Source organism: Melospiza georgiana, chromosome 18 (assembly GCF_028018845.1).
Source record: "Melospiza georgiana isolate bMelGeo1 chromosome 18, bMelGeo1.pri, whole genome shotgun sequence".
Lineage (NCBI taxonomy): Eukaryota > Metazoa > Chordata > Aves > Passeriformes > Passerellidae > Melospiza > Melospiza georgiana.
Window position 1 is genome coordinate 5020218 of NC_080447.1, and position 24254 is coordinate 5044471.

Here is a 24254-nt window from a genome sequence, read left to right on the forward strand (position 1 = left end):
GTGGAACTGGATGATCTTTTAAGTCTCTTCCAGCTAAAACTATCCTGTGATTCCATGATTCTGCAATTCTATAAATTATTAGAAAAATGAAAATGAAAGCATCCACCAATCTCCTGTAAGTTACAGCCTGAGTCTGAAGCTCTGCTCACGTACACATGATTTTTCTGACTGCCACACATAGACCCAGCTCCCATTTCATTTATCAGCCATGAAGTGCTCAGATATAAAAGCAATTCAGCTTCCAAGCACAAGTTTGTGAGTCCTTCCACAGCCATTTCAGAGGGACCAAATTTCAGAAAAAAGTCCAGGTGATGGCAAATCTTGAGGGGCCTCTGCCTGCCCAGGGCCACTTGGATGCACTGGCAGCTTTCCTCTCAGCAAAGAAAATCTGCAATTGCCTTGTGCAGGAAAGCCAGGGAGCTTTGCTGGGCAGGGAGCTGTGCCTTCTATGTGAAAGAAAAAAAAGGAAAAAGGATTTTGAGGAAGCAGAAAGAAAGGGCAAAGGTCTGTCTGTTCTCTTATTGCCATCCAGTACCAGTCCACTGGCCCCAGCAGCGCTGGGTCAGATTCTGGCAGCCAGACCTGGGTTTGCCTTTGGAGAGGTAAAAGCTGGACTGAGAACCCAAAACTCGGCCCTCAAACTGAGCTGCTGCTTTTTTCTGTGACAGATTAAACCAAGCATTCTTCTCGGTGTTATTTTGTTGGCCAATGCATCAGCCTGACTGACAAGCACCGACTGCATCCTGAGAACAATCTGAAGGCAACCCAGGGAACCCACCCAGATGGTGCTCAAAAGCCTTGCGGAGCAGAATGGGCTCTGCTCGACGCAGGAATTTCGCAGCAGGAACAAAGGGAACTTTGCAAACAGAGCTTTGAAACGGAAGTCATTTTATCCAGCATGCCTGCAGGAAACAAGAATCCATCTTCCAGCACAATCAAACACAGAGCTGTGCATGGGCATAATTATTAGGGGAATGATGGCAACAGCAGAGGAGCTCATCAGTCAGAAAGCTGCATAATTCCTAAACTGTCTCTTATGCTGAACCACCTGGATTTAAAGCAACATTTGCAGAGAAGATGAATGAATCCTCCTTCCCAACATGCCTGAAGTCACACCAGCAGAGGGGTCACTGCAGACATCAGATGTGTCTGCTCTGCCCCATGCTTGGACACACTCAACTGTCCAACAGCTCTGATAGGCCTTCCCTCCTGTCCCTCTCACTTGTGGGGACAGTGAAAACCAGAGAAATTGCATGTTTGCTCTTGGGGCATTTTTGTAGAATCTGTGCTTTTCATTCCTGATCTGAAGTCTGGGCAGGCAGAGGCTGTGGCAAGGAAGAGGCTACAGGCAGGCAGAGGCCAGCTGCCACTGAAAGGATTTCCTTGTGTGATTCTCCCTCCACTTTCCTAAGGATGCCACACATTGTTCACAGCTCAGCAGCTCTCTCCAAGGCTGTCCTGCCTGGGAAAAACAGGATTGTTTAAATAACGGAGCAAGGCTCTTGGCTCTGCTGGATGCCATTAAAATGGAGACAAGGAAAGGCTCAATCTGGTGGGACTCCCACCACCCTTGTGCCAAGGCCAGGCCTCAGTGCCAGACCCTGCCAGCCTTGGGAGGGCATCCCAACACCCACCTGAGCTCCAGCACCCGAGGGCGGGCGAGCGAGCTCTGCCGAGCGTGGCTGCCAGAGTGCAGACTGGCAGTTGGCAGGAAGAAGAACTCACAATATGCCAAAAAGGCCAATCCCAGCCCTCTCACCAAACCTGCCAGAAGAATGAGCCCCATCCAGGCAGGGAAGGGTGCCTTGCAGATGTTCAGCTGCCTGCTCACACCTGTAGGGATCCTGCAGGGATGTGGCTTGACAAGCACTTTCAGCTTCACTGGGCTTCCTCAAAACTGCTGCGAGAATCTCCTCTAATATTTAAGACTCTCTTTTTTGTAAGCATTTCAGTTTTGTGGAGAACTGAGATCTCCGTCCTGGGGAGCTCGTTCCGAGGGAAGAGTGGGATTAAGAACTTCAAAGTAGAGTTCTCCCCTGTGACAAGTTCTTAGGAGAGACCCTGTCCAAGAGTTATCACATCTCTCCAGCAAAGGAAAAGATTTGCCATGAGAATCCTTCTGGGCTCAGGAACTTGTGCAGAGGCGGAGATTTCTGCCAGCAGCGGCTGCTCTCCAATGGGAAGCACACCCTCCTCCCGGAGGTGTGAAATCTCCAAGGAGGGCAGGCTTCTTCCCACGTGGCAGCCAGGGAACATGCCAGCAGAAGCATGTGCTATTTTAGGAAGGCAGGAAAGGAATGAAAAGGCTTTCAGAGGACTGAAAAGCCAACGTGGGATGGATGGAAGGATGACAACTGGCTCCAACCGAAAGAGAAAAGCTGATGGGCTGCAGGGAAGAGAGGGAATGTAGCCTCTGAGTGTGGGAAAAGACTCCTGTCCCACTGTGCTGCTTCCCTGGAGTTCATGCTGAGAGCTGGGACACCACAGCCCAGAGCTGGCCCCAGCCCCAGCAGCATCCCAGGAACTCTGTCCTTGTCAGATCTCCCCACACCCAAGGCAGACCATTGCAACAAAAAACTGTAATTTGAGTATTAAACCCCCGTATTAGACCCCTAATATTATTTCAATATTAGACCCCAGAAAACTGCAGGAGTTGTGTGCCTGTTTTCACATGACCATTAGCAGAACTGAACAAACAATCTGCCATGAATATTTGATCCTTTCTTTCCATTACCAGATTGAGACTGCCCCAGACCTGCTCACTATTCAGCAGGATTGGTGCAGCAATTTGTGAGCTCAGTGTGGCACTGGGGGTGCCCACCAGAAGCCACCACCCCACCTCTGCAGGTGACAAGTGCAGGTGCCACCATGGGCACAAGGACAGGGCTGCCTGAGCCAGAGCAATGTCACCTGTGCTGGCACCGCTGTGGGAGAGAAGAAGAGCCCAGCATGAGGGGTTTGGGTGAGCAGCCCCTGAGAAAAATGTTTTTAGTTTGTCATTTTGTCATAAAAAAAATAATAAAATGTCACCTTCTGATGGCTGTGGAGATTGGGGGTAAAGATTCAGTGAATGCTGCTGCATGTTCAACATCCCAGTGTCAAGAAGGTTGTAGAGGGGGGGGACAGTGGAGAGGTGAGTATTCTGCACCAGGCTCCAGGGGCTTTTTGGCAGGTGGTGGTAAAATTTTGGGGTCAAAAGTTTTACTCAATAATCTTGCAGGTCTTTTCCAACCTTAATGATTCTGTGATTTCTGTGATTACTGGCTCTCTGGCGAGGTTTTTCACGTCCCAGATGGGACAGGTAATGAGAGCACTTGACTGCTGAACTCTTTTTGACATCTCTGCTTTTGCTCTTCTGCAGGAAAAAGAAAGCAAATCCATTCTGATTTCTGTGGAATTCACTCCTCACCTCTGGGTGGTGTTTTAGAAATCAAAAGTAAATCCATTATTTTGCTTCTTGTCTAAGGACTCGAAGCCTTTCACAGATGTTAAGGCCGCTTATAAGTGAACGGATTTGTATTTCAAGCTCCTGGCTGTATTTTTCATGCGTTTTAAGCACTGACAATGGGAGAGGTAAATGCACAAACTCAGCAAGGATGCTCTCACATACCAGGATTAGACAAGCAAAAAGAAGCAAATGTATCCATCCCTGTGCCCTGGTCATCCTGAGGGCAACTTACCTCCAAAATACTCTCTTAAAAATCTCCCAGTGTATCTGGAGCTTGCAGCTTCCTTTCTTCCCTGGAAGAACCTTCACAATTTTCCCCTGCTTCTCATTTGTGCAGGCAGGGTAGAGGAGAGAAGAGCTGCTCTTTTTCCACCCAGTGTGACATTCAACCACACTCTGGGCTTAGTCTTCATCTGTGGAGCAATTCCATTTCCCCTCTGGATGATGAGCCTGCCTTGTACATAAAAGATCCATGATGGGGAGCCGCATCATTCTTTTTTTTTTTTTTTCATGAGCAGGTGCAAAATATAATGTCCCTGATTTTCAGGATCTGATTAAACTGTCATAGATGTGGAGCAACCTCAATAACTCCCAGCGCCAGGGAGGGACAGCTTATTACAGCACTGCACCCTCCTATGCCAGCAGAAAGCATCTCTCAGCATTTCAATTACAAAGCCCTATCCTCAGGATTTGTTTATTTAAATTGGAGGAATTTGGTGCTCCTGGAAGCCTGTAATCCACAGGCTGGAGTCCAGCAGGCACAGACACATCCCTGATCTCCAAGAGGGGCTGCTGGGCCAGAAGAATGATGTGCAAACCTCATGGGCAGACACTGAGAGTGGGAGCAGCCCCAGTAGGTCCTATCCCTCAGTGTCTCCAGCACTGGGGTTTGGCCCAAGCTCTCTCACACATCCACTTTTGTGCTCACTTATGCATCCACTCGTGCTCTCCTCTCCCCAGCCTTTCTCTTTCCTTCCTCTGACACCAGAACTGCCTGGGCCCAGATTCCCAGCAACAGCTTCTGGCACTCCCTCACCTTTGCTAAAGTTCCTCAGTGATTCACCTGTCTCAAAAATAGCATTTATTTTTCTGTTCTCCAGGTATTGGAGCACCAGGATAAAAACAAGAAAATGGGAACCCCTTCCAGCTCAGCAAGAACTTGGACTATGCAGAGGCCAGTTTGAGGAGCTGGTCTCCAGGGGAGGGAGAGGCTGAAGCACAGAGGGTGAGAATTCCCTCTGATGGAAATAGTGACAGGAACCAGCTCTGTGTTTTGGAGGGGGGAAACCCCCATGTCAAAGGGGGTGACAGTGGGACTCCAGAGCCAACAAACCACTGGGGCAGGGGCAGCAAGGGTCACAGAGCACACTGAGCTCAGCCAGCCTTCACTGCCTTCCCCTCACTGCTTTTTGGCAAAGCTGTTTCCAATATTGGAATTGAATGCTTAACTGTTACACTGATGGAATAAATTAAACCGAACCTTTTATCCCAAAATCTTCTCCATAAGAAAGAGACATCTGAGGGCTCTGGCACGCTGACAGGTATTCCCTTCCCTGGGGGCTGGCAGGGGGGTCACAGATGTCCCTGGCTGACGCCAGCCGGGGCAGGGTACCCACGTTCCAGCGCTCCAACGCGTCCCTGGCCACTGGGATGGGCTGGCCTGGCACGGGCACGGCCCAGCTGCAGGAGGGATCGCCCTTGGCAAGGGATCAGTAGCATTTCTCTGGCAAGTGCCAGCACGATGGAAGCAGCCTGTGAGGCTCTGCGACGGGAATTAGCCGGGTAATTGCTCTGGCTCCCAGGGTGTCCCGGCCACCCAGAGGTGCAGCATCGGCAGGAGCTCTGCTCCAGCACTCACAGGACATTTTGCCATGTCCTTACCACAGGGTTGAGCCAGGCTGGATCCCAGACCAGCCTGTACCAAGACCAGCCTGGCTAGTCCGCAGCAATGTGCTGCACTGGTGTCAAAATCCTCTGGCAAGCTGCCATGCCATGGCCTTGTTTCATATTCAAAGGTAGATGTGTCAATGCCGGAGCTAAAAAACCCCAACTATTCAAATTAGCAATCAGCACCAATGACTGGCCTCCCATCCCGTCCCTGTGCTGAAACAGGAGCTCCAGTCCCTGCACACAACCAGTGAACACATGCTCAGCATCTGATCCCGAAGAAGGCTTCGGCACCATGAAAAGAACAGGGAGAAGGTACGGCAGAGTGGGAGCTGCCATCTGGGCTTGCATCTGCGCGTTTGCCAAGGCACAGATGGAGGATCCTTTTCTCTGACTCGGATTTGGCCCTGGAAACTGGGGGATGATGGAATGAAGAAGCAGCTCTGCCTGGAGCCCGGTCACTATTTGGGACTCAGCATTAATGCCAAGCCTGTGGGGCTCCTGTGACCAACATTGGGGGAGGTGCCAGGTCAGGGTCATCTGTGGGGACAGTGGCTGGTGACACAGCCACTCTGCCAGCACTGGAAGTGGTGCCATGGTAGATGGATGGGGAGACACCTCACCATGAGTGACCTGCCACTGGCAGCCAACACTTCACTGTGCAGCTAAAGATGCAATTTGCTGTGGTGTGCCCGCACCATGTAGGGTCTTCCTCACCTTCAAGAGACTCAGGGTTCTCTTGAGTGACACCTGGGTTCCAAGTGACACAGAAAACAAGAACATGTCTGACTGGGAAGAACAAGGATATGATAGGAATAAGGAAACTTGATGCCACTGGCAGGAGGAGCTTGGACTCTGAAGATTAAATAAGAGGGGATGGTCATTGCTACAAGCAGTGAGGCCTTTTCTCCAGGTCAAGGGCTGGAGCCAAGCTATGGGCTGAATGTACATGTGCTGTAACAGGGGAGGTCTGGGCAGGAGCCAAACCTGTCTTAAAACACATACAGAAAATAACAACAGCATGAAAACACTTGCAAGTTCTCCTTTCCTTCTCCAAGGATGACATTCTTGGCTCTCCTTCTTTAAGTCACACATTACCTAAATTCCTCCTGTTTCTCTTACCCCATTCATCCCCAGTCAGGTTGGGATCTGGGGGTCCTTTCCTAAAGTTATTCCTTGATGCCAAAGAGAAAGAGTTCTGAAGTGGAAAAGGATGAAAGATGGTGGAGGGGCAGCCCAGGACCTGTGGGCAAGGGCTGCTGCAGACACAAGGCTCAGCACCCCAAGGCTCAGCACTCCCCTCCACCAAGGGGCCCTGGTGCTGTTCAGCGATACTCAGCAACCACAGGAGTTACCTCTTTCCCCATCAGCAAGAGGCAGAGCAGGAAGAGTTCCTGGAGGACAGTGGCAGAACATTTTCTGGTGAACCATGCAAACCAAGGGGCTATCCAGTGCTCAGCAATTCCACAAATACATAAGATCATTCCCTGGCACAGGAAGGTGCATGTTTGTCTCGGAATTCCACGCCTGCTGTTCCAGCACATGGTTTGGTGGCTGTGGTGACTCCCCAGCAAGAGAAGGATTTGCTGACCTCCCTCCCCCTGCTGAACTCCCAGGGGTCCTGTCTGCTCCTTCAGAGCTCATTCCTCAGTGGAAAGAACCCATTATGCCCAATCCACAGAATCCTCAGCACCAAAAAAGCCAATTCCCAACGTAAAGCCTTGGGGAGGCAAAAAAACAGCCAGATCAGTAGCAGACTGGGGGAATAGTGACACAAATTGGAGAGAGTTTGAACCCTTGTGGTGCTGGATTGAGGCAAGACTCAGTCCCTAGGCCAGGAACAATGTATTTGCTGGGCCACGTGCTTGGGGAGCCTCACTCAGCCAAGCAAAGCTGCAGCACCTTGACACACGTCCTGTACCCACCGCGTTTCGTGAGTCTAATTAATTGCAGGAGCAGAAATGGTGGAGCACAACAGAGTGCTCGGAGGCTGGCTGTCCACAAAAGCTTCCTCAGAGCCGGATTGTTCAGATGAAGGAATGATCTCATGAGCAGATGGGAGAAAGGCTTTGCTTGTTCCACAGAAATCTGGGCTAGAGCAGACATGAGGAAACGCAGCACAGAAAACCATTGTGCTGGAGTGTGAGAATGGAGCCAGCAGCCGAGGGGGAAGGTGTCGGGGGGTGTCTGCTCCCCTCACTCCCAGCAGCAGCCACAGGAGCATCCAGGCAGCCCTCACAAGCCTCCAGCTTGGCTGTGATTCTGTCACCAGCACTCAGAGGGGGAATGGGGAGCTCTGCTGGGCACTGTGTCCACTCAGTGACCAGCACTGGCAAAGGGGAGTGCCAGAGTGCCACCTCCTGCACCACAGGACACACTCCTGAGGGGTTTAGTGACACCACCGAGCCCAGACAGGGAGAGAGATATTTGCAGACAGCGAAACTTGGGGTTTTTTCTTCTTTTAAATAAGGTTAATTATTTATTCATGCACAAAACACAGGTTATTGTTTGCTAAACAAATCTGTGCGCCAGTCTGTGTGCAGCTCTCTGTACATGCCAAACGCCCAGTTTCTGAACAAATTGTGCCTCTGTTGGTCCAGAAGTCTCTCAAGTGCTGGGCTGGGCTTGTTGTGGGCCCTCAGGGGGGTCAGATCCATCCCAAGGGGGCTATGGGAGAGGAGAATTCACTGTGGGGGCAAGAGATGTGCACCAGGGCTGGGTAGGAGCAAGGAGCTGCCAGTGTGTCACAGGCACCACCATGCAGCAATCCCCAGGACCCAGCCCAGGCAGCAGAGATGGAGCAGCCAGGGAGGGCTCAGCTGCTCCAGCTCCATCCAATCCCATCCATGGAACCATCTCAGAAGCACACTCAGGAACACCAGCGTCTCTGCAGCAGCCCAGGCACTGAAGGAGCGCCTCGCCGGGCTTTGTTATCACACCACACGGTTAAATGTCCTAAGCAATCTTTTTTTAAGGAAAACAAGTCTTTAGAAACAGAGGTGACCCCAGAAGCGATAAGTGAAGAGGTGCACCTGAAAGTCTGTTATCAGCTATTTGTGCCTGGCTCTGCCTCAGATTTCTCATTTCGATGTGACGGCAGCTGAAAATTGGATAGATACTGGCTTCACCTCAAACAAGACTTTCTCTTTTTGTCTTCAAGGGCAACTTAAGTGCTTTACCCTCTGAGGTCGGAGAGAATCGCAGGATGCTGGAAAAGGAGCGTTCTGGAGCGGGAACCACAGCACAGTTTGATAATTAAACTCCACGCTGAAGGAAGTGTGAGGGAGGCTGGGAAAGTACAAGTTTGCTCTTAACATCAGGTGCTGATGAGGATTTCCTTGCGAACAAAGAGCAGGTTAAATTTCCAGCAGCAGTGACTCCTCCCAAGACATGTTCTGCCGCCAGCCCAGGTCCCACATCCCAGGGGGACCCAGCCCTGGGAGATGCTGGTGGGGCTGGCCCTGGCACCATTGAGGGCTGTCCTTGAGAGACACATGCCAGGAAAGGGAAGGGAAGGAGAGGAAAAGGGCAGAGGATCACTGAGGTCTCAGCCTGAGAGCAAATTCCTCCATCCATGACAATATAAATCATGAGGAATAAACCAGAGCCCATTCCACTCCCAGTGCAGGCAGCAAGGATAGAAAAGGGAGAACTGGGATGCTGGGATGAGAGGACAGAACTCCTTCTATGGAAATAAGACTCTAAGATTCCAAAGGAGAGGCAGAGACCAAAAGAAGTTCAGTCTGACAGAAGGAAATGGAGGGAAAGAGAGTTTCTGAGACCAGGCAGAGCTGGTAATGCCATGATTCTGTTCAGACTGTCCATCCCCTGGAAGAGACTGTGACAACCTGAGCAGTTGGAGAGCTCTCCCACCACCAAAACACCTGCATTTTACCTTAATCCCAAGCAGGATACATCACACAGGTTTCCCAGCATCCAGTGACAACTAATCCACTGAAATTTTCTCTCCCCCATCTTGACTCAAGCTCTGCAGCACAAGTGCAGATTCTGAATCAATACATTTCTTCTTCAGTCAATGTTTTTGTCTGTTTTTCCCTATAAACACCCATCCAATGCAATGTGTGAAACACAGATGTGCTGAGTGGGAAAGCTGAGTCTTTCAGGCTCATCCTGTGCCAGCATCACCAGTGAAGCCTTCCTGGGAGCACAGCTGGGGAGCAGTGCCATTGCAGATGTGCTCTGCTGAGGGATCCCAGTGCTTCCTGGGCACAGGAGCCCCATCAAAGCCAAGTAAATCCCTGAATCCCTGGGTTTGCTCCATCCAGGCACATCTGCCTGGATCCAGGACTGCAGCTGGGAACTGTGTGTGGATCCTGCAGCTGGAGGGAGAGAATCCCCTCTGGAGAATTCTGGTGCTGCCAGAGAGATTGGAGGTGAGATAGAGCTGGGATGGACACCCACATGTCCTGCCTCCAGGACAGCCCCAGCATGCTTGGGACAAGCCTCTGAAATGCTGGGAGACCTCAGTTCCCTGAAAGCCAAACCAAAGCAGGGACATGACCTCGCTTACTCTGTCACCCGAGCAGGGGAAGCAGGAGGGAAAACCACAAGACCCGACCCTGCAGGAGTGGCTCAAATTCTCCCTGTTCCAGGAAAACAGTTCCCTCTCTGTTTGTCCCCCTCCCCAGAAGGCACCAAGCCCCCTCCCCTTGCAGCACCTGAGGCACCATCCACGTTCACTGTGCAAACGAGGTCTGAGCAGCACTTCAGGATCTGCAGGAATGTTTCCCACATGAATGCTGAGCTGCACAGACTCAGCCCAGCTCCAGTTTCCCACGAGACCCATTTCAAACCAGACCAAAGCCCCCTGGTCCCACTTCCCTTTATAATGAGTTGTCTGTTTTTTTCTGATACTTCGGTGGGAATTTTTTTTCCCTTTAATACCAACAGCTGACACATTATGAGTAAAAGGAAGAGTTCACAGAATAAACTTCAGTGCATTAATTATTGAGGGATATAATCCAAATTTATTTAATGAATTAATAATAAGTCATAGGGGTATTTTAATAATGAAATACTTCTAGTTGTGTTTCAATAATTACGGCTGGCTTTCATAATTACACTGCTGCAGTGAAAATAAAATCAAAATCAATTAGGTGGTAGCAATTCTGTCCCAGGAGTTCCCTGTGCAACTCTATCTAGATCAGGTTTAAAGGGACACAACGAAAATCAATGTTGGTTTAAATTTCCAGTGTGCAACTCATTCTGTGCTTCACCATTGCAAGCAGTTGGGGCTTCCCTGTGTGCAGCCACTTCAGGAGATCAGGACTGTGTCTCCTCAGGAGAATCTGGGAGCTGAGCTCTCAAAAACCATTTCCTTTTAAAGACAACTCACATCTTGTCATAGCCAGTGATTCCAGGAACTGAACCCGGAATTCTGCTGGGCCATCCCCCTCTGCATGTGGTGTGTGCCAAAAGCCCAGGGCATTGAGAGAGCTGAAGATACAATGCTTGTTCCCCACACCAATGGTGTTTGTTTAGAGATAACACTGCCAGAGCATTTTTCCAGAAAGGCAGACAAAATGTTGCTAATTCTCTCCCATTCCAGTGAACCCTTATCCCACCCTCCAGCTCAGCTGAACTCAGAAAGCAGCTGCGTTTCTTTAACCTTTTTCATCTCAAGAAAGAGTGTTTGGAACTGGGAAGAGCTCCCTATTCAGCTTGTTGAGTCAAATTGTCACTTCCAGCAGCTGGGATCCTTCCCAGTGGCTGCAGAGCCTCACAGCTGGGCAGGCAGGAAGGCTCTGCAGCCTTTGCTGTGGAGCTCTGGAGAAACCTCCTGCTTCCCCCAGCACCTGGATCCCCGCCTGGCAGGCAGCTGGGATCCCAGCTCTCCCTCAGGGGAGGTGACATCCATGTCCCCATAACCCAGCCGTGGGATGGAGATGGGCTCCAACACCAGCATCCCCCAGCACAGCTGGAACCCCAGGATGTGCTAACAGAGACAACACCAAGCCCCTGAGCAGCAACAGCTCACTGGGGGATTTTGGCACAAACAGAGCAAACCAAGAGAGTGGGGAAAATGCCCAGGAAAAGGCTGGGCATGCTGCTGCTTGAATTTTGGGAGAATTTCTGAGTGGCCACACTCAGGTGAGCCTCGCTGCAGGATGCGCTGAGCTCACTGCATAGCCTGCCTGCCTCCCCCTTCCTGAAGGTGCAGCATCCAACCCCTCTCCCTTGGCAGCTGCTAGTCCTGTTCACAGTTCCCACATCTTTGAACATCTGGCTGCTCATCACAGAGGGCTTTGGTAAAAGATCCCATTCCCCAAAAGGTGCTGCAGCCAGGATTCTCCAGGCAGGGGTGTCTTGGGGGTCTCACACAGGAACAGCCCAGAAGAAGCAGAGTAACAGGGGACTGGCCCAAAACAGGAAGGGACAAAGATTTTTGGCATCAAAGATTAAGAGCCTTAAAACAGATGAGGGAAAATTCAAGTACAGCATTAAGGGCAAAGTATTCACAAGCAAGAGGTCAGTCAGACAATATTTATCCAGAGGGATGTTGTCACCAGAGGCTTGAGCACAAACAAGATGTGACACTTGGAGAAGGAGGCACGAGGGGCTACAGTGCTGGTGTGAAAAATGGCCTTGTGCCTGAGGAAATGTTCAGCAGCGCTGGGGACACTGTGGGTGCTTCTCCCTGACACCCAAGACATTCCTGCTCTGCTCCAGCAGCACTGCAGCTTTGGCTCCCAGGAAAAGCAGATGTGACTTCACTGGAAATAATTACTGGCACCTTGGTATTTGTGCCCTGTGTAATTTAAGGAGTGACCAGTGTTGCCTGTGAGGAGATCACTGCCCTGTAATTATGCATCCAGGATGCAAATTCCCACCACATGCAGAACCACCACAGCTCTGCACTTTGGTGCCACAGCAATGCTGCTGGGACAGTCCGTGTTTTTGATTATACATGGAATGTAATGCACTGTGCTAATGGCAGGGATCATTCTGGGGCAAATGCCCCTGATTCTGTCCTGCAAACACCAGCACAGGTCAGCCTTGTTTTCAGCAGCACTGGCAGCCTGGAGGGTTGACTGTAATCCTGGGAGAAAATGCAGAAGACGTCAACCCAAACCACCTTAGACTCAGGGCTTTGCCATTGCTTCTGCAACTCAGAGGATCCAAAACATTCCCAAGAACTCACATATTTTGCACAAAAATAATGGATAGTTAAGTAAAAAGGGGCCCAAATTCCTGAGCTTTTATTTGTTACCTAGAGAACAGTCCCTTGGCTTACATTCCAATGCCATCGGTGATTCCTTCCCATGCCCTGCTTTGAGCTGCTGCTCAAACCCTGTGGACTGTCCTCTAAATTACCCAGTGCTCCTTCCAACTCCTTAATTAACTCCAAGTCCCAAAAGAAGATCCAGAGCAGGAGCACATCCCACAAACAGCCTGCAGCTGCACATTCTCACACACTCATCCAGCCAACAGGACATGGCTGCGAGGCGAAACCTCGGGTGTGAAGGCTCCTGCCCCAAACCAAACCCAGGGATGTTCAGCACGTGGAGCCAGGCCAGGAAATGGGAAATTATTCTGTTTGTGCAGCAGCAGCAGCTCTGGACACCCAGGGGAGATCCCACAGGGTGGGATGGGGGTGTCAGGGAGACAGCACAGCCCCCAGGCAGGGGAAGCCTGTCCTGTTTTTTCTATGGGACAACATTGCTCCTCAAAACATCAACTTCTTCTCTGTGAGTGCAGCTTGCATGGAAAGCAGAATTCCAGTTGAATGTAGCAGTCCTTCACAGTCAGAGTTATTTGGCTGTGGGTTCTCCACCCCTGAAAATATTCAAAACTCACCTGGAAAAAAAGGGCCAGGACAACCTGCTCAAGCTCTGAAGTCAGACCTGACTTCAAAGCCCGCCGTCCTTTGAGCAGGAGAATGCATTTCACCTAGGATACACGATGCCACCTGCAAGCAGGAGCCTCTGTGGGTGGTGGGTCCTCTGAAGGCACCAGCTCTGCTCCTCCGTCGCTCAGGAAGGGGTCCGTGTACAGATAATTGATGCATTTTAAACTCACAAATGCGGCACAAACTTCCCTCAGGAACATCTAATTCACATTTTAAGTAACAAAAGGGCTCAAATCCCTTTCTTGCCTATTTAGTCATGCTGCATTTGGTAGAAGTGAGATGAAATGCTCAGCTCAGGGAAGATCAGAGAGAAATTGTATGATTTCCACATTATAGGATAATTCCACGGCTGACTTACCCAAATGTGCAAGATGAGACGCCACACTCAGACAACGTTCACCATGCTGAGCTGAACTCTTGGGTCTCAGAGTCAAAGGAGAAGGGAGCAAGCAGGGGGAGCAGGATTAGCAGGAGAATAGCAGGTGGGGCCTTGGAGAGCAGTGAGAAGGGGGCACAAAGGAGAGCAGTGGGAAGGTGCTGGATGCAGGAGCCTGGCTGCAGTACCAGCAGAGAGGAATGCCTCAGAGGAATGAGAGGGGCCTGGCCAGGTCTGGACACCTCCAGGCTGAGCTCACACCTGTGTAGTGCCCTCTCATCCCCCCTACCCACACCAGCTCTGCTCCTCTCCACCCTCAGCTGCTGGTAGGGGGTCTCTGCCTCTGGACATCACCCTCCCATGCAGGTGGAGGCTGGCAGAGAGAGGCAGTCCAGCTGCAGCCCCCTGGCAGCCACCTCTTTGTATCTCAGGTTATTTATTTTTAAGCATCTGGGCCTCTGCACTGAGGCAGATGCTGTGACTGCCCCAGTCACAACCTCCTGACCAGGCACTCGAGGGCTTTACCTGCTTCATGAGGTCTGGACACTGCCTTTCCATCCCACCCCTTTCCTTTTGTTGATCAAACTGAATTTTGTCTCAGAGCGGAGCATCTTTCCAGAACAGAAGGCTCAAATGCTTCATCTTGACAAAGCTGAAACCAAGCCTTTGTTTTGCCAAAAATACCCCTTTCACTTTTCATTTTGTCCTGCTAGTCACCAGATTAAATCCACATTAACAAATATTGTCACTCATCCCAGAAGTACATTTTTTGGAAAGCAAAGTGTTTGTTACAAAAAGCATCATCCTGCTCTCCCAGTCCACCACAAGCACACGGGGAGGGGAGCAGGAGCCTTCCCCAGGCCTTGGCTCATGGTGAGCACAGCTCTGCCTGCTCACCCAGGCAGGGACAGCCCTAATGAACCCTCCCAACCTCTCCATGTTTGTCTCACCCCTGTTACTGGTGGTTTTGTGTTAGTTTCAGCTGTGCTCCCATCTCTCAGAGGTTCCTGCAGCCCCTACCCAGGGGCTGCCCAATGCCCATCCCAGCCCTTCAGGAAGCACTTTTCCACCTGGCAGGGAGCACAGGGTGAGGGTTTGGTCCCATGGAGCTCCTGTCCCTGCCCATGGGCCATCCACCTCCAAAGCTGCTGCACAGAGACACTCGCAGCCACTTATCTTGCAGCCCAGTGCAATTTAATTATCAACTTGGAAGCTCTCCAGCAAAGCATAAAAAGTCGACCCATTGCAGTTGTTTAGGTGTATCATTGCCCTGCTAATTGAGTTTGATGGGAATTTCAAGAGGACTTTACGATATTTTCCTTCATTGCTGTTATGTTTAAGTCTTCCTCGTTCCCTGTGCTGCTGAAGGCAGAGGAGGGGTAGGAGAGAGACCTCCTTTCATATCCAGACTAGGAGTAGTGGATAATGCACAGGGAGATGACTCCTTACTGAGCCATATCTCTCCTTCTGAGAGCCAATTCCCTTTTGAGGAATGCTGCTGTGGACATCAGCTCCTGCCAAACTACAATAACCTCCCCACTTGTGTCTGTGCACGGGGATTTCCACCAGTGCCAGACACCAAAACCAGCCTCAGTCATGCCATGGAGCCAGAGGATGTGACAAACAGCTCACAGCCAGACCCAGCTGTAACCAGAGAGCCCAGTTCTCTGTCTCCATGAGAATCAGGAGCATAAAGGGTGCTCGGGGAGCTGGCACTGCTCCCACTGTGCCAGCACGGCCAGGATGTGCCACATGGCACTGCAGGGTTGGCTCCCAGTTCAGGGCATCCCCTGGGAAAGGGCAGGAGGGGTTCTGGAAAGTGAGTCTGTGGCACACAGAGTCTGTGAATATTCTCCCTTCTGTTGTTGCTATTTAAACTCTGAAAGTGCAGTCAGGCTAAAAAGGATAAATAGAATCACTGAATTTGTACACAAAGCCCCCCAGTGCCTCTGCCCAGTGCCCAGGAGTCAGTGCAGAGGGGTTCATTGGCTCAGCAGCCAGTGATGTGCCAGTGAGGCCAACAGGACCAACAAGGAGAGGGGAAATGGTGTCACTGAGAACCCCACAAGCAGAAACTACAGCTGAGAAGCTGCTTAAACAGGCTGTGCTCAGAGACACCTGCACTTTGCTTCGGGGCAGGACCCCAGAAGCCGGGTCTCACCTCGGCCTTTATCCCTGTGTCACCCTCCAGAGCCTCCTCTGTAAATCCAACAAATGCAGGCAGAAATGAAGGAAAGGGAAGCAGAAAACCAACCCAGGTTCTTCCTGGTGGGACGTTTGCTGGGTGGCCACAGCGAGGCAAGGCTGGCACAGGGAAGCTCAGCCCTGGGCAGTGCCAGGCTGGCAGCGAGCAGCCCCTGCCCTGCACTCACATTGAGCCTGTTCTGCAGCCAAACACGGCAAAGTTTTGGATCTTCCCAGGTGTCAGCACTGGTTCTGGATCAGCACTGCTCACCCAGAGGGCTCTGACTGCCTCTCCCACGTGCCAGGAGCCAGGAGCAGCAGCTGGTGCTGCATCCCTGCCCGTGCTGGGCTGCTGGGCCCGGGCACGGTGCCAGGCTGCTGATATCCACCGTGACGTCTGCTCTCCAGCCACAGCAGCTCCCAGACACGGGGAGAAGGAAGAGACACTTTTCTTCTCACATCAGGAGCCGTGGCAGCAGCACACGTAATCCGCGCTGGCACCAGATTCTCCATTTCGTGTTTGAATGATGCTGCCACAAACATTTATTGTCACAAAAGAGGTTATTCAAACATGAGCAATTAGGCAACCATATTAGCATATTTTTCATTGTAATATTACAACAAAGGGTATATTCCTCCCAGTGAATGTATTTATAGGCTTTCGGAGCTAATATTTGTTTAAATGATTAATATGTTTTTCAAATACATGTGACAAGTGTGGCAGAAATATTTTTATCTCCACAAACAATGTTCTGAAAGGCAAGAGCTCAGAGTCTCTGGGAGGGCTGTTTTCCAGGTTCAACAGAGTTTTTCAAGACATACAAGATATATTTTTATCATCACTAATTGCAAGAGAAGGCCTTTCTCTGAGGAATGTTCAGAAATAAGCTGAGGCTGCATGGCCTCCACCATAGCCAGGACCTTTCTGTACAGCACCTTACCAAAGAGCCCCTGGATTCTCCCTGCAGTCAGGTCACCATTTCCACCCAAAGTGTGTCCCTTACTCTCACTGAGAAAATCCCAAAGGGTGGATGGTTCAAAGCAAGGCTCAGAGCAAAAGTGTGTCGAGTTTTTAACCAACACTTCCCTTTACTGAACATCTTCACACAAAAGGTCACAGGATTTTAATCATAATTCTGGTATGTGGGTGGTAGGAGTCAACTTCCAGAGTTCCACATTTCCTTTTCTGATCACCTCCATGCATAAGCACATCCTTCAAGTCTGAGTGATCTGTGAACTTCCTCACTCTGGCTTTTCTTAAAGAACAAGAGAAAAACATAGAGAGAAGTAAATTCAAAAAGGTTAATATTGACATGTCTGGAGCTCAGGGGTTCTGTTTGGAGGGAGCAGAGCTGGGGGTGATGCTGCCAAGCCCCCGGACCAGACACCAGCAGGGACCCCCTCAATGTCCTACCCAGAGGAGTGAGCTGGTCCCTACCACCCAATCCCCTCCTGATCTGGGATTTCCCCCTAATTAATTTCTGTCAAAATCGATCAGACCCTGCTGGGGGGTTTGAGTGAGAAAGGGCAGGGCTGGGACAGGGCATTATGAGGCACTGCTGTTCGTTTAGCACCCAGCAGAAAAGAAGAGAGAGAGAAGCTGTGGAGAAGCTGTGAATAAGCCTCCAAATGCCAGCAGGTGCCAGAGCAGCACCCTGATGATGCCATCCATGCCCTGACCTGTCTGCACATCACCCCCACCCTGCTGGGCTGAGGCACTCTGGTTTTGGGGGCAGACCCGTGTGGGACAGCATCCTCGAGTACCTGCAGTGTCTTTCCAGACATAAAAAGCCACAGGGCTTTCCCCACTGACAATCCTCATGTCCTCAGCAGCTTTCTGGAGCTGGCAGAATGAAGTGACATTACCAGAGGAATATGAGATGTCTGTGCTCGATGCTGTGGCTGAAATCTCAGCCTGGGGTTTTTCTGCCTGTTCAAGTCCTCCTTCCCTTTTAAACGACAACTGAGTTATTTACATTGCACTTGGCTGTGCAAGGAAGTGGAGGCTGAAGAGGAATCTATTAACACCACCTGTGGAACTGAAATAGCATCATCTGCAGGGGAAGTGGCTGTGGGCTCAGCCTGGTGTCTCTGCGAGCAGAAACTGCCACAGGCTCAGAGCTGGTCCTGCTCCAGGGGATGAACGGCTGAGGGGAGGGCAGGGACAGCTGGGGCAGCTCCCCAGTGACAAACCAGGGTCCCCACACTGCAGGTGGCATGCTCTGTCCCACACTCAAACCAAACCCTGCATCTGCTCTTCTTTGAAGCACAGATTTAAGAAGCTCAGACCCCAAGCTCCCACCAGGTCCTCCTGACACCCAGCTCTGGCAGGTCCAGCCAGGTCTGACCTCCAGTGCTGTTGGTGCCAGCAAATCCCCAGCCTCTGCATGGACAGCTGACACTGAACTCAACAGTGTTGGTGGGACAGGGGACATCACTCTGTCCTTCCCAGAATGGCTCCACAGGGCCTGGCCCGCAACCTGTGGTGTTGACATCTCTGCAATTCAGAGAGGAGTTTAAAGGATTTTCCAGCCAGGTTCCTTCTCATGGCTTCCTCTGACAGCTCCCTAAGCCACCACAATGCTCTTTGTGTGCAGGTCCCTGGAGGACACAGCTCTGGCAGAGCAATTCATCCCTCTCTAGAGAAGAGGAACCTCTTGGCAGCAGAAGCTGGGACATGAGGTGGTGGCTGCCCCATGCCTGGAAGTGTTCAAGGCCAGGTTGGACAGGGTTTGGAGCATCCTGGGATAGTGGAAGGTGTTGCAGTTCATGGCAAGGGGTTGGAACTGGATGGGCTTTAAGGTCCTTTCAAACAGACAGAATCAAGTCGGTGCCATCAACTCAGAATTAACCAGTGCCAGTACAGAATCAATTCTGTGATTCTGTACTGACCCTGGTGAGTGGCTCCTGTCCCTGTCTGAGCCCCCCACAGCCCCTGACCCTTCCAATCCTCCCCAGCCTGAGCTGCCAGAGCTCCCCTTGCAAAGATCAGCTGCAAACCTTAATGAAATCTGAACAGCATCTGACACCTTGCAGCCACGCTGGAGATGTGGTTTTCCACCACTGCTGCTATTGCAGGGACAGCAAATTCACAGACAAATCCATGACCCCGGATTCTTTTAAAAATTCTCCAAACAGAGCCTTAGAAATGCATGGCTTTGCTCAAGATCACCCTGTTTGTGTTGGTACGAGGCCAAAATCCATGAAAAATAGCATGCATGCCAAAAAAATCAATTTTATATAATAAATACAGATCATTTGGATGTTTCTTGCCAAAAACAATGCAAACATATACATCCTTCATGATTCTTATCAGAGCACAGCTGAATCTTTAATACACTCCACAGACAGGCTACAAAAAGGCAAGAAGACACTGCTCAATGGTTAAAGTTTCCTCATGTCCATCCCTTGCAATGGCTTTAATGGTCAAAAATGTGAAATCCAGTTAAATGCAAAACTTAATAAAACAAACCCCAAATTTTCTTCTAAGTAAAACCCTATTTTTAACAAAGAATAGGGGCTGGTGTAAAAAATAAATATATTTGGCAGCACTAGAATTGCTTTATGTTGCTGCAAAAATGTTTACCAAGGAGTAGCTGCTCCGAGCTGCACATTCCCAACAATCTCATATGTTTAAGGTCCACAAGAGTGTCAGGGCACTCAGCAGCATCCAACACCGTTTCCTGGAACACAAACGTGTTGCAGCAAATGGTTTAAATTCTCCATTACAGCCTGGATGGAATAAATAAAATATTCCATCTGCCTAATGTGACATGCAGATCAGACCCCTGTGGGTAATCCTGGAGTTTGCAGAGGTGCATATGGGATGCTCCAGCAAATTTAATAAATGTAAAGGAGGTTGTTTTATTTTTTAAAATAACCTTTATGTTATCCTTGCTGTAAATTATGTAAGGGGATGCTATCGGAAATGTGACACACGTGCTGCACATGCTCACAGGGGAAAGGCAGCGCCGTGCCAGGCAGTGCCAATAGCCTGGGGCTCACCCGTGCCAGGCAGCGCCAATAGCCTGGGGCTCACCCGTGCCAGGCACTGTCGATAGGCTGGTGTTCACCCGTGCCAGCACTGCCCATACCTGGGGCTCACCCGTGCCAGGCACTGCCGGCAGCCTGGGGCTCACCCGTGCCAGGCACTGCCCATACCTGGGGCTCACCCGTGCCAGGCACCGACGGAATGGGAGTGGCAGGAGTGGGATGGGGACAGCAGGATCGGGATGGGGATGGCAGGAATAGAATGGGGACAGCAGGAATGGGATAGGGGCAGCAGGAGCTGGACGGGGACAGCAGGAATAGGGTGAGGGCAGCAGGAACGGAATGGGCACAGCAGGAAGAGAATGGGGAGAGGAGGAACGGGATGGGGCAGCAGGAACGGGATGGGGAGAGCATTAATAGGATGGGGGCAGCAGGAATGGGGTGGGAGCAGTAGGAATAGGATGGAGACAGTAGGAACGGGATGGAGACAGCAGGAATAGGGTGAGGGCAGCAGAAATGGGATGGGGGCAGCAGGCGTGGGATGGGGGAACAGGAATAGGGTAGGGGCAGCAGGAACAGGAGGAGGGCAGCAGGAACGGAATAGGGACAGCAGGAGCGGGATGAGGACAGCAGTAATAGGGTGGGGACAGCACGAGTGGGATGGGGACAGCAGGAATAGGGTGAGGGCAGCAGGAGTGGGATGGCGGCAGCAGCAAGGGGATGGGGAGAGCAGGAATGGGATGGGGGCAGCAGAAATAGGATGGGGACCGCAGGAACGGGATAGGGGCAGCAGGAATGGGATGGGGGCAGCAGGAATGGGATGGGGGCAGCAGGAACGGGATGGTGGCAGCAGGAATAGGGTGGGAGCAGAAGGAATGGGATGGGGGCAGCAGGAATAGGGTGGGAGCAGCAGGAATGGGATGAGTGCCTTGGGCAGCCAGCGCTGCATGGACCGCACGTTCCCGCCTGCCTGCAGCAGACACTTTATACAGAACACACCGCTCCCTCCCACGGCCGATGTTGGTGGCAGGAACACAGCCCCCAGGGATGGCTGAGCTGCTCGGTAAGGCCCCCTGGAAGCTGGAGCAATTCCCATTTTCAGTTTTCTTTCAGTGAAACATCGCTGTTCACGCCGAACGCTGCCCGTGCCCCCCGAGAGCGGCACCGCTCCCTTCCCCTCGGGAATGGCCGATCCCGGTGCCAGGCTGGGGACACTCTCCCTGTCGCTGGAACCTCACATGCAGATGGAGACTGTGGCACACAGACCCCGCACTGCTGTGCACCCACCACTGTCCCCCTCCTGCTGTCCCCCCAATACTGTCCGCGCACCAGTCCCCCACCCATTGGCAGCCCCTTCTGTGCAAGCAGAGCAGGAAAAGCTGCTTGAGCCCAGCTCTAGGGAATTTGAGGAGGTTTTTCCTCCTTTTGTAAAGCATTAGTTATAGTGGGGAGGCTGTGTTTCACAGCAAAGTTTGCAGGAACTATCAGGGAGTGTGGAATTGCTCGTGGTGCTGCCTAATGAAGTGTGTTTGAAATATTGAAGTATATGATAAACCATTATGTAAATTAAATTCATTGATAGCTCTGCTATGAAATTGCTCTGGTAGCAGAATAGTAGATAAACATGGAGCTTAGAAGGTGTCATTTATTCATCCTTAAAATGGTTTCAAGTTTCTAGTGATTCATTATCATTCAGCAGAAAACAAAGAGATCATTTGTTTCACAACTAAACTCCAAGACAGGCTCTGGGATTTTGCAAGTGCCCATGCCAGGCTGAGGTGTTTCAGGTGCTCAGATTCTTCCAAACCAGGTCCTTCTCCCTTGCAGCTCCTGCCTTTGCCAGCTGCAAGGGAAAATTCATTCTGGGGCTGAGCAAGCCCAGGAGGGACCGCAGGAGGAATGTGCAAAGAGGATAAAAAGCAAGACCAATAGTTCCTGATGCTTCCCAACAATGGAAATGGCATTTGTTGTGCTCCCTCTTCCATCACCCACTGCTCCACAGCCCTCCCAGCAAGGGAGCCTCTGGGTGGGTCAGTTTTTGTCTCCATGCAGGCACATGGGGAATGCTGGGGCCAGCCCATTCCCCTGTGGCCATGTTCAAAGTCTGGAACAGCCTTTACCTGAATTGGAACATTCTTCAGGTAAAGAATTGGAAGAACAATTCTTTACCCGAATTGCAGCTGAAGATGATCCTGCAGGGCTGTGCTGCAGAGCAAAGGCTTGGGGCATGGAGCAGGACATCCCACCAGAGATCCTGGGTGGAGTTACTGGAGCCACAAGTAGGACATCACCACCACCACCATCCACAGGGCCAAACCACCCAGGCACAGCTGTCCCTGGCCATGGGAGCAGGGTGGACACGGTGTCCCCATGGTGCAGGATGGACACGGTGTCCAGGCAGTGCAGGGTGGGAGCAGAGCCATGAGGGGTTAATGCTCCCGCAGCCGCCAGCCAAGCGTGCTGGGAAGGAGACAACCCGCTGCTCTGAAACTAATTTTACAGCTTAACTCCTATCAAATATCCTGGGCCCCCCTCAAAAACCCTCTTTGAGAGGAGTGCTCCTAACCCGTTGGAAAAGCCGTGGCGTGTTTTGATTGGCAAGGTTTCCTCCAGACGGTGGGAGTTATAAATGAACATCTCAGCAGGGCCTGGAAAAGTCCGGCTCATTCTGCCAGCCCGAGACGGCGCGAGCGCCTCTCCACGGGGTCTGTCCCTCACTGGAGCCCCTCCATCCCATTACATAAGCCCCAAACAGGACATTACTGCATGTGTGTGAACAACTCGTGTTACAGGAACAGCAACTCCTATTCACCGGGAAAATTGCTGTAGCTCTCAAAAGGCCCCTTTTCTCACAGCCTCCGGGCCTGGAGAGCCCAGGGAGCTGCCATGTGCACGGGCAGGGACAAAGTCTGGCTCAAGCTGCTGCATCCACCCCTCCTTGCTGGAATCTTCATGTGGGAGCAGGCTGTGAGCCACAGGGGTCCTGCCTGACCACACAGCCCCTGCCTGTGGCTGTGCTGCTCCGGGCTGCACACCAGCATGAGCCCCTCCACTGAGAGAGACCTCAGGGCTCTGTGCTGAGCTGTGCCCCCTCTCCATGCCAGTCCCATAGGCCTGAGGGCAGCCAATCCATGGTGGGTCACTCCCAGGGATGGTTCCCATGCTGATATTCAGCTGCCACTCAGTTTTCCAGGGTGAACACTCGAGGTGTGGGCTGTGCTGGGCACTAGGTGTCCCTTGATGGATGGAGACTCAGCTGCTCCTGCACCAACCACCCCAGAATTATTTGCCCTCTCCAATCCATGCCATGCCTCCTAAAGCCTCTGGAAGACAGTGGAAGCAGGGATGCAGGCCCATGCAGAGGAGTGCCCTAGCTCACAGAGATGGGTATCTGGCCCCCAGGGCCTTCCCCACACACCAGGCATTGCTGTTCCCCACAAAACACCCCCATGCCCTTGCTGCCCTCCCTGTCCCATCCCCAGTGTCCAGACCAAGCCATGTGACTGGAGGGCAGCTGCTGTGCCCTGCCCTGCCTGCTGTGCTGGTGCTTCCCAGAGCTCTGCTGATGCAGGGTGCCAGCAGCGCTGGCCTGGTGACAGATTGCAGTCATAAGTCACCAAGTGCCACCAGCCCATGATGTGTTATTGCAATACATCACTGGCATGGCGGGCGGCAGGACCACGGACCCAGCCCGTGCCCTTCATCGGGCGTTTCATTCTCCAGTTCTCAACTTCTCTCCTCTTCCCAGAAAATTAGGGCTGTATTTACAGCACATGGGCTGGGAAGCTCCATCAGCAGGCAGGGAGGTGGCAGCAGCCACTTTCCCAGCAGGAGCACAAGCCCCTCTGCATGATGAGCAGGTCGGGTTGTCCCTCTGGCTGCGACCTCTTCCCACAATTTAAAAGTCACCACTGGTTTATCGATCCTGCTTCCACCTTCCCTTCCACAGAGCACAGAGGGATGCCTTGAAGAGGCCATTTCTGTTGTAAGACAAGTTTTCCCCAAGTCCCACACCTTCAGCTGATCCCACACCACTTCCCACGTGCAGCATGTACCTGGCAGCTCAGATCCGCTGCTCTGCACTCAGCCTGCTGCTGGGCAGGTGGTTCTGCACACCCTGCAGGGCACAGGCCACCAAAAACTGTGTTCCCCTGTGCAAACTGAGCTATTCCCATCAGCAGCTGCTGCAGCCACTTCTGTCCTCATCCCTGGCACCACTTTGGCTCCTCATAGCTCTCTCTGCATTCAAACCAGGTCCTTCCAGCTCCCCTTGGGGTCACTGCTCCCCGCTGGCCCTGGTGTGACTGTGACCACTGCACAAACCCTCCAGAGGCAAAGCAGCTCTGGGGCACACAGGGTAAATCTGCAACTGCTTCAGAGAGAAGCTGGGAACATATCTCTCCACCTGGATTTTGGGTTGAATTCAGGTTGAATGCTCACAGCTCCTGGTGTCAGTGCAGAGTGAGGAGGAAAGGCTGGTGCCACGCAGTAACAATTCA